Raw genomic sequence first — 7645 nt, 5'->3', positions numbered from 1 at the left:
CCCACTCTTGATAGCTGTGCTGATTCCTCCAGGGCTACTGGGGACGCACCCTTCTCTCTGCTGCCCCAGCCCACAGCCCTGCACTAGGACAGCACACAGCTCTGGCTGGCATCAGCAGCGTCACTTGGTGGCAGTATCTTTCCCAAGCCCCGAGTCCTGAGTAGATGGCCACAGGGCCTTATCCTTTCCAGCTTCCTAGACTATTTCCTGGCACAGTGCTGAGTATACGAGAGGAACTCAATAAATGTTTCCCGGGGGAATAAATATGCAGTATTATACAGAAATGTAAAGATCCAGACAGGGAAATTAATCATAGGTAGCAAAGATAGGACAAATCCAGTATTAAATTCTGTTGTGGCAAGTGTAAACAGAAGAGCCACTTGCAAGGTGTATCAGGAACTTAAAAATATTCAGATTTTTACATATGAAATAAAAAACAGGATACCTAGTTATATGTAGAGTTTAATCCTAATTTTGTTAAAATCAAAAGATATATATAATCCATACAATACATATGTATGATATATGTGTGTTGAGAAATGGAATATTTCCTGCCATATCAATAAACAAGAATGTCATAATCATCAGAGATTCTGGCCCTTCAAATGTGAATTCCCGAGCCCTAAGGGCACTCGGGAAGAAGAATACCTGCCTAATTTGGTAGCCATCAGGCTGCAGCCACTCCCTGCAGTGAGCACTGAAGAACTCAGGATGTGAAAAACACAGGATACAGGCCCCAGAGAATGGAGATGCATATGAAAAGAATGATTTCAGTGAGCCCAGACTCGCGTTTTCCCATAAGTAGAAAAGCGCTAAATTCCTTAACTTGGGATATCTAGTTTTTTCTTTAATTAACAATAATCTTCTGTGTTCAGACTACCTGTCTTTTGTTGCAAAACTTCTATATAACCTGGCTGCTCCCCTTGCCTCCTCAGAGCAGTTCTCTCAGAGTTACTTGGGACACTGCTTTCCAGGCTTAAGTCCTAAAAATTTCCACTGAATAAAACATAACTCTCAACTTTTAGGTTGTGACTATTTTTTTAAGTTGACAGTGTCCATACAGAAAAAAAAGAGAAATAGAAAGAAGAGATAAATCAAAATATCTTGAGGTAGGAGGAGCTACGATATATGTTTTTGCAAGCAAGCAAACAAACGAAAAACCAAACAAGCATACAGCCAAACATGAAAGATTACTGCTAATTAAAGAAAAACCAGACATCTCAAGTTAATGAATTCAGCGCTTTTCTGTGTACAGGAAAAGTCTGAGCTTAAAGAAATCATTCCTTTGATATGCACCTTAACTCTCCAGAGCCGGTATCCTGCTTTTCTCCATCCTGAAGATTAAGGGTAGGAGGAGAAGGGGATGACAGAGGATGAGATGACTGGATGGCATCACCGACTTGATGGACATGGGTTTGGGTAAACTCCGGGAGTTGGTGATGGACAGGGAGGCCTGGAGTGCTGCGGTTCATGGGGTTGCAAAGAGTCGGACACGAATGAGTGACTGAGCTGAACTGAACTGAATTCTCTCAAGGTGCACCTTGGGTGGACATGGCTTCACTGGCCAATGCCATGATGTCAGCAATGTCCTTTGTTCATGGTTATGGCTCCTTCCTTACCTCTTTGGAACATTTCCTCAGAGCTATCTTAGAGACTGTACCCCAGGCTTAAGTCCTCAGTAATGTCTCCAGTAAAACATAATTCTCAACACTTGGTTGCCATTTTTTTTCTGGTTGACACTGGATATCTAAAAACTTTTTTAAAAATTTGAAGATTAATTATTGATTTGGGGGTTTCATATTTAATTTTATATGAGGAAAATAATTGATACTGGAATATTCATTTTTGTATGAGGAAAATTATTTACCAAGTAATATAGAGGCATTTAAAACTACAAAATATTTTTAAACAGTTTCAGATTTACAGAAATCTTGCAACAGGACAGAGTTCCCATAAACAACCACTAATTTCCTATTATTAACATTTTACATCAGTATAGTACACCTGTTGCATTTAATGAATCATATGGATACAGTGGTATTAACTGAGGTTATAGAGTCATCTTAAAAATCCTACTTTGTGACTATAGTTTTTTTGTGGTTATTTGATGGATTTTAAGTTGTGCAAGGCAATGGCACCCAACTCCAGTACTCTTGCCTGGAAAATCCCATGGACGGAGGAACCTTGTGGGCTGCAGTCCATGGGGTCGCTATGAGTCAGACATGACTGAGCGACTTCACTTTCACTTTTCACTTTCATGCATTGGAGAAGGAAATGGCAACCCACTGCAGTGTTCTTGCCTGGAGAATCCCAGGGATGAAGGAGCCTGCTGGGCTGCCGTCCATGGGGTCACACAGAGTCGGACACGACTGAAGTGACTTAGCAGTAGTAGCAAGTTGTGCAAATGCTCTGTTGAATAACAATGTTCTACCGCCATCTACTGTTCTGAATAAAAATTTTTTCAATTTGATTAGAATTTTTTTAGAGCTATGGTGGCTCAGACAGTAAAGAATCCACCTGAATGCAGGAGACCTGGGTTCAATTGATCCCTGGGTTGCAAAGATCTCTTGGAGAAGGGAATGGCTACCCACTCCAGTATTCTTGCCTGGAGAATCCCATGGATAGAGGAGCCTGGTGGGCTATAGTACATGGGGATCACAAAGAGGTGGACACAGCTGAGCAACTAACACTGTCACTTTTTTTTTTTTTTTTTAGAACTATCTGAGAGACTAACATCGTTACTTTTTTAGGGCTACTTTAACTACCTCAACAAATACGTGAGTATATTGAGGATCAGAAAGACCAAGGCAGCTATTGACATAGCCGTTCATGCATTTATATATTCATCAAGCAATTTTTAAACACCTGTATTAGAAAAGGTGCTGGGGGTACAAAGACAATTAGGACAATGATCACTTTCCTCAAGAATCTCACCATGTAATGGGGGCAAGAAAAAGATGATTATAAAACAATGGGATTAATAAGTATGCTTCAAGTCTTCTGGGAGCACAGAGAAAGAGTACATAGTTACCTTAGATTGGGGGTGGGAATATGACAAGATTCAGGGCCATTTTCTTGGAAGACATGAGATCTGAAGCAGATCTTTAGCAAGAACTAAATGGGTGAATAAGGTGGGAACTAGGAAGAGACATATTCCCGAAATAACATCAGAAAGTAGACGGTATGTGAGGGGAAAAAAAAAAAGACAATAAAGTGTAAAGTAAGCAGAGGTAACTGATGAAGCTGGAGAGGCTCACAGGGGCCGGACCATGGAGGAATTTGTGTGTCACTTCTGGAAATCTCATTCCTGACCACAGAAGTGAGGGAGCATCAGTGAGGGGTCCTGGAAGAGCGTGTCAGGCTCACACTCAGCTGTTTCGTGTTAAGGCTCTTGTGGAAGAGGAATTAGGGACGGGGGAGTGTTCAGAACTGGAAACAGGCAGAGCAGTGAGAATGCAGCTGGGGCAGTAAAGACAAATGAGCCAGAGTAGGAGCAGCAGGGAGTCCGCACTGTAGAAATATTTGGGAAGTAAAGTGGGTGGCAGATCTTTAAGTGTCACATATGTACTGGATATAAAAGAAAGAGTCAAGGATGATCTGGGAGTTTTAGTTTTGGTGACCAAGGTGATGGAGGTGCTACAGAAAGAAACGAATGCTTTAGGGAAGAGAGGGCCATTTGAACTCTGTACTGGTTGAGCTTTAAGTGTTCGAGGGAGAATCCAGGTCATACCATCTTGCTGGAAGTCGGTATAAAAGTTCGGAGCATACAGAAAAAGTATGGACTGGAGATTACATATTTTTTCAAGTCATCAGTATGTAGGTAGGGGTTGAAATCATGAAAGTGTGTGATGTGACTCAAAGTGAATGTATAGAAAGGACAGAAAAATGGTGCAAGGAAAGAAGCCCAGAGAATCCAACCCTGGATGAAGGCAGGAAGCAGAGGAAGGCTAGCACATTAAGGAGACAGGGAAGGGATGCATGGAAAGATGTGACGGAGAACCAGTGCGAAAGTAAAAACATCTCTCACACATCTGGTAGTTGGCCTGGCAACCAATACCAAGACTATCGAGGAAATCAACCCCGAATATTCACTAGAAGGACTGAAGCTGAAGCTCCAATACTTTGACCACCTGACATGAAGAGCCAGCTCACTGGAAAAGACCCTGATGCTAGGAAAGACTGAGGGCAGGAGGAGAAGGGGATGACAGAGGATGAGATGGTTGGATGGTGTCACTGACTCAATGAACGTGAGTTTGAACAAACTCCAGGAGATAGTGAAAGAAGACTGGCGTGCTGCAGTCCATGGGGTCGCAGAGTCGGACACAACTGAGCGACTGAACAACAGAGATATAATGCTGAGCATAGCTAATTTCATATTTAAAACCAGAAAAGTTTACTCTGTGTGGCAAGAATACTGGAGTGGGTTGCCATTTTCTTCTCCAATGCATGAAAGTGAAAAGTGAAAGTGAAGTCGCTCAGTCGTGCCCGACTCTTAGCGACCCCATGGACTGGAGGCTACCAGGCTCGTTCTTTCATGGGATTTTCCAGGCAAGAGTACTGGAGTGGGGTGCCATTGCCTTCTCTGACTCTGTGTGGACAAAAACAAGACCATTCTATCATCAGATTTGAATGCTGAAAAAATAAAAACACCATGCAATTCTTTCTGACATAATGTAACTCAGAACACAACAGCCACTCCCATGAATACTCTTCAAAATCACCCAGGATAAGCCTAAATCTTATTACTAGCCATCCCCCCACCTTCTCATTGAGACATCTTAATGGTATACAGCCTCCCTTGCTGCAGTACATCAGTAAATCTAACTTTATTTGTCTATATATATATTCTTCCTAACTCGTGTTCAGTGACATCAAATTCGCAGTTGAAAATCAGCCATGGGGAGTATCTACGCCACAGAAAAGGGCAAATACTATATATCAAGGATTTTTTTTCTTCAGAAAGTTGGTTGTTTAACTTTGGCCATCACATCACTAGGTATAAGGGAGATACAGTTGACTGAGGAAGGAAAAGAAGAGAGAGAGTAGAGATAATTAAAAATTGCATAAGCCAGGGAGAAAAGCCTGGACAAGGATTAGAGGGGAAACATGGGGTCAGCAGGAACTAGAACTCTGACCGACTGATCTTCTGTTCAGTGCTTATTTTATGATTGTCTCTTTTACTGCACCGATGTCAATTTGGTTTACTAGTGAGAACATGGTAACTTACATGGGGGTCATTTCACTACTCAGATGGTAGAGAATTCTCCTGCAATGTAGGAGAGCACATTTGATCCCTGGGTTGGAAGACCTCTGGAAAGGGAATAGCAACCCACTCCAGCATTCTTGCCTGGAGAATTCCATGAACAGAGGAACTTGGTGGGCTACAGTCTACGGAGTCGCAAAGAGTCAGACATGACTGAGTAACTAACACTTTCACTTGGGAGAGAATTTGCAGTGTCTTGGATGTTTGGAGAGGGCAAGGAGAGAAGAGAAAGAAGGAAACTTCTGTATGAATATCTCCCAGACTCTCATGAGTGGCTGTCATAAACAACACTGTCCCTGGTGTCGAACTGCTTAGGGTGACATGCGGCTTTGCCACTCAAGCCACTTAGCTTCTCTGTGCCCCAGTCTTCTCAGTATGAAGGCGATAGGGGTACATACCTCATAGGGTGGGTGTGAAACACTTACTGGCACACAGCAAACTCCCAGCAAATTTGAGTTAGCTGTTACTATTATGATTACTATTACTTTTTCTGGATGGGAGATTAAACCAACTAAGAATTTTCATTTTCAAGTGATATATTTATATATTTTTGTTTGTAACATTCATTACTTATATAACCATATACCTGTCAGATTTATAAAAACTTTTTAAAGGAACAATCTAAGTCGCTGAATATTCTGCAATCCATCTGTTATCCAGTAGGGGGAGGAATTTAACCGTTTACTCTCCATTGCCAGCATGGATGCTCTGTTGCTTAATTGTGTCTGATTCTTTGCCACCCCATGGACTGTAGCTCGCCAGGCTCTTTTGCCCATGGGATTCTCCAGGCAAGAATACTAGAGTGGGTTGCCATTTCCTTCTTCTCCCCACCCAGGGATCAAATCCATGTCTCCTACATCTCCTGCATTGGCAGGCAGATTCTTCACCACTGAGCCACCTGGGAAACTATAAGCTAGCATTTCAGGAATATGTCTGGATGGATGATTGCATTGTCTATGATAATGAAATTTGGTTAATATTTGTACATAGAATTTGCATCTTATGAACATGAAAAGTCCCATTTCCAATCTAATTAAAGTGGAAAACCTATATGAAAATTATTATCATCATCATCCCCAGCAACTCTTTTGTCATGACTTACTATATGCAGGCATTATTCTGAGCATTTTATATATACCACCTCTTTTGATTTTTATTACAATGAGATCCTGATGCTGGGAAAGATTGCAGGTAGGGGGAGAAGGGGACGACAGAGGATGAGATGGTTAGATGGCATCACCAACTCGATGGACATGAGTTTGAGCAAGCTCTGGGAGATTGTGAAGGACAGGGAAGCCTGGTGTGCTGTAGTCCATGGGGTCACAAAGAGTTGAACACGACTGAGCAACTGAACAACAGCAACAACAATGATGTAGGGTGAAGGAAACTGAAGCACGTTTTATGGATGAGGAAACTGAAGCTGAAGACGTGGCCCAGTGTCACACAGCAAGTGTGAGAAAGGATCTGCACTTGAGCTACCTGGTTCCACAGTCTGGGAATCATGTGTGAGGTACGTTATTGTTGGAAAACAACCAGCGTCAATTTGGGTCTCTTCCGTAAATTCTGAGGAGCTACTTTACTTGCTTTCACTTCAGCATTAATGGCTCTTTTCCTCAAATCTAATGAAACAAGAGAAAGAAGTTACATCTAGTCCAAAATTATTCGAAGAGGTTAAAACACCAAAGAAACACTCAATTTGCCTGAAATCTGCTCATAATCAGTATTTTGATTGGTAAGAAAATGATTATTCCTCATAAATTTATTATACAGCTAATAAAACAAATATTTTCACTACTTTTGAAAAATGAGAACATTTTCCTTACAGTCTACAGGGTATGCAGTTAACTCTCAGCAGAATACCCCCTTGAAAGTGAAAATATTTGCCTTTAATGAAAATATGTGAATCTGGTTTATGTAAAATGAAAGCTGTGGAAATTATTTCAGGTGGCTTCAGATATTTGTTCAGTAATTTTATTTTATTCATTCTCAAAAATTGCCACAGAGAACTGCATAATGCAAAACAGTATTTTGTTTCTATTGAGGATACCAAACTGAAATACAGGAGACTAAATTTAAACACTGATATGTATTTTCCACTTCTTTAATTTTAAATGGAAAAAGTATGGAATTCACATGTGAGAAATGCAAATCAAACCCACAATGAGATATTTCCTTACCCCTGTCAGAAAAGAATGTCTTCATCAAAAAAAAAAAAAAAAAAAAACCCACAGACAACAAAGGTTTGTGAGGATGTGTAGAAGAGAACCCTAGTACACTGTTGGTGGAAATGTAAATTGCTGTAGCCACTATGGAAAACAGTACATAGAGGTTCCTTAAAAAACTAAAAATAGAACTATCATATGATCCAGCAATTCCACTCCC

This window comes from Bos indicus x Bos taurus, chromosome 9 (genome assembly GCF_003369695.1).
Source record: "Bos indicus x Bos taurus breed Angus x Brahman F1 hybrid chromosome 9, Bos_hybrid_MaternalHap_v2.0, whole genome shotgun sequence".
NCBI lineage: Eukaryota > Metazoa > Chordata > Mammalia > Artiodactyla > Bovidae > Bos > Bos indicus x Bos taurus.
Note: the sequence above shows the minus strand (reverse complement) of the source record.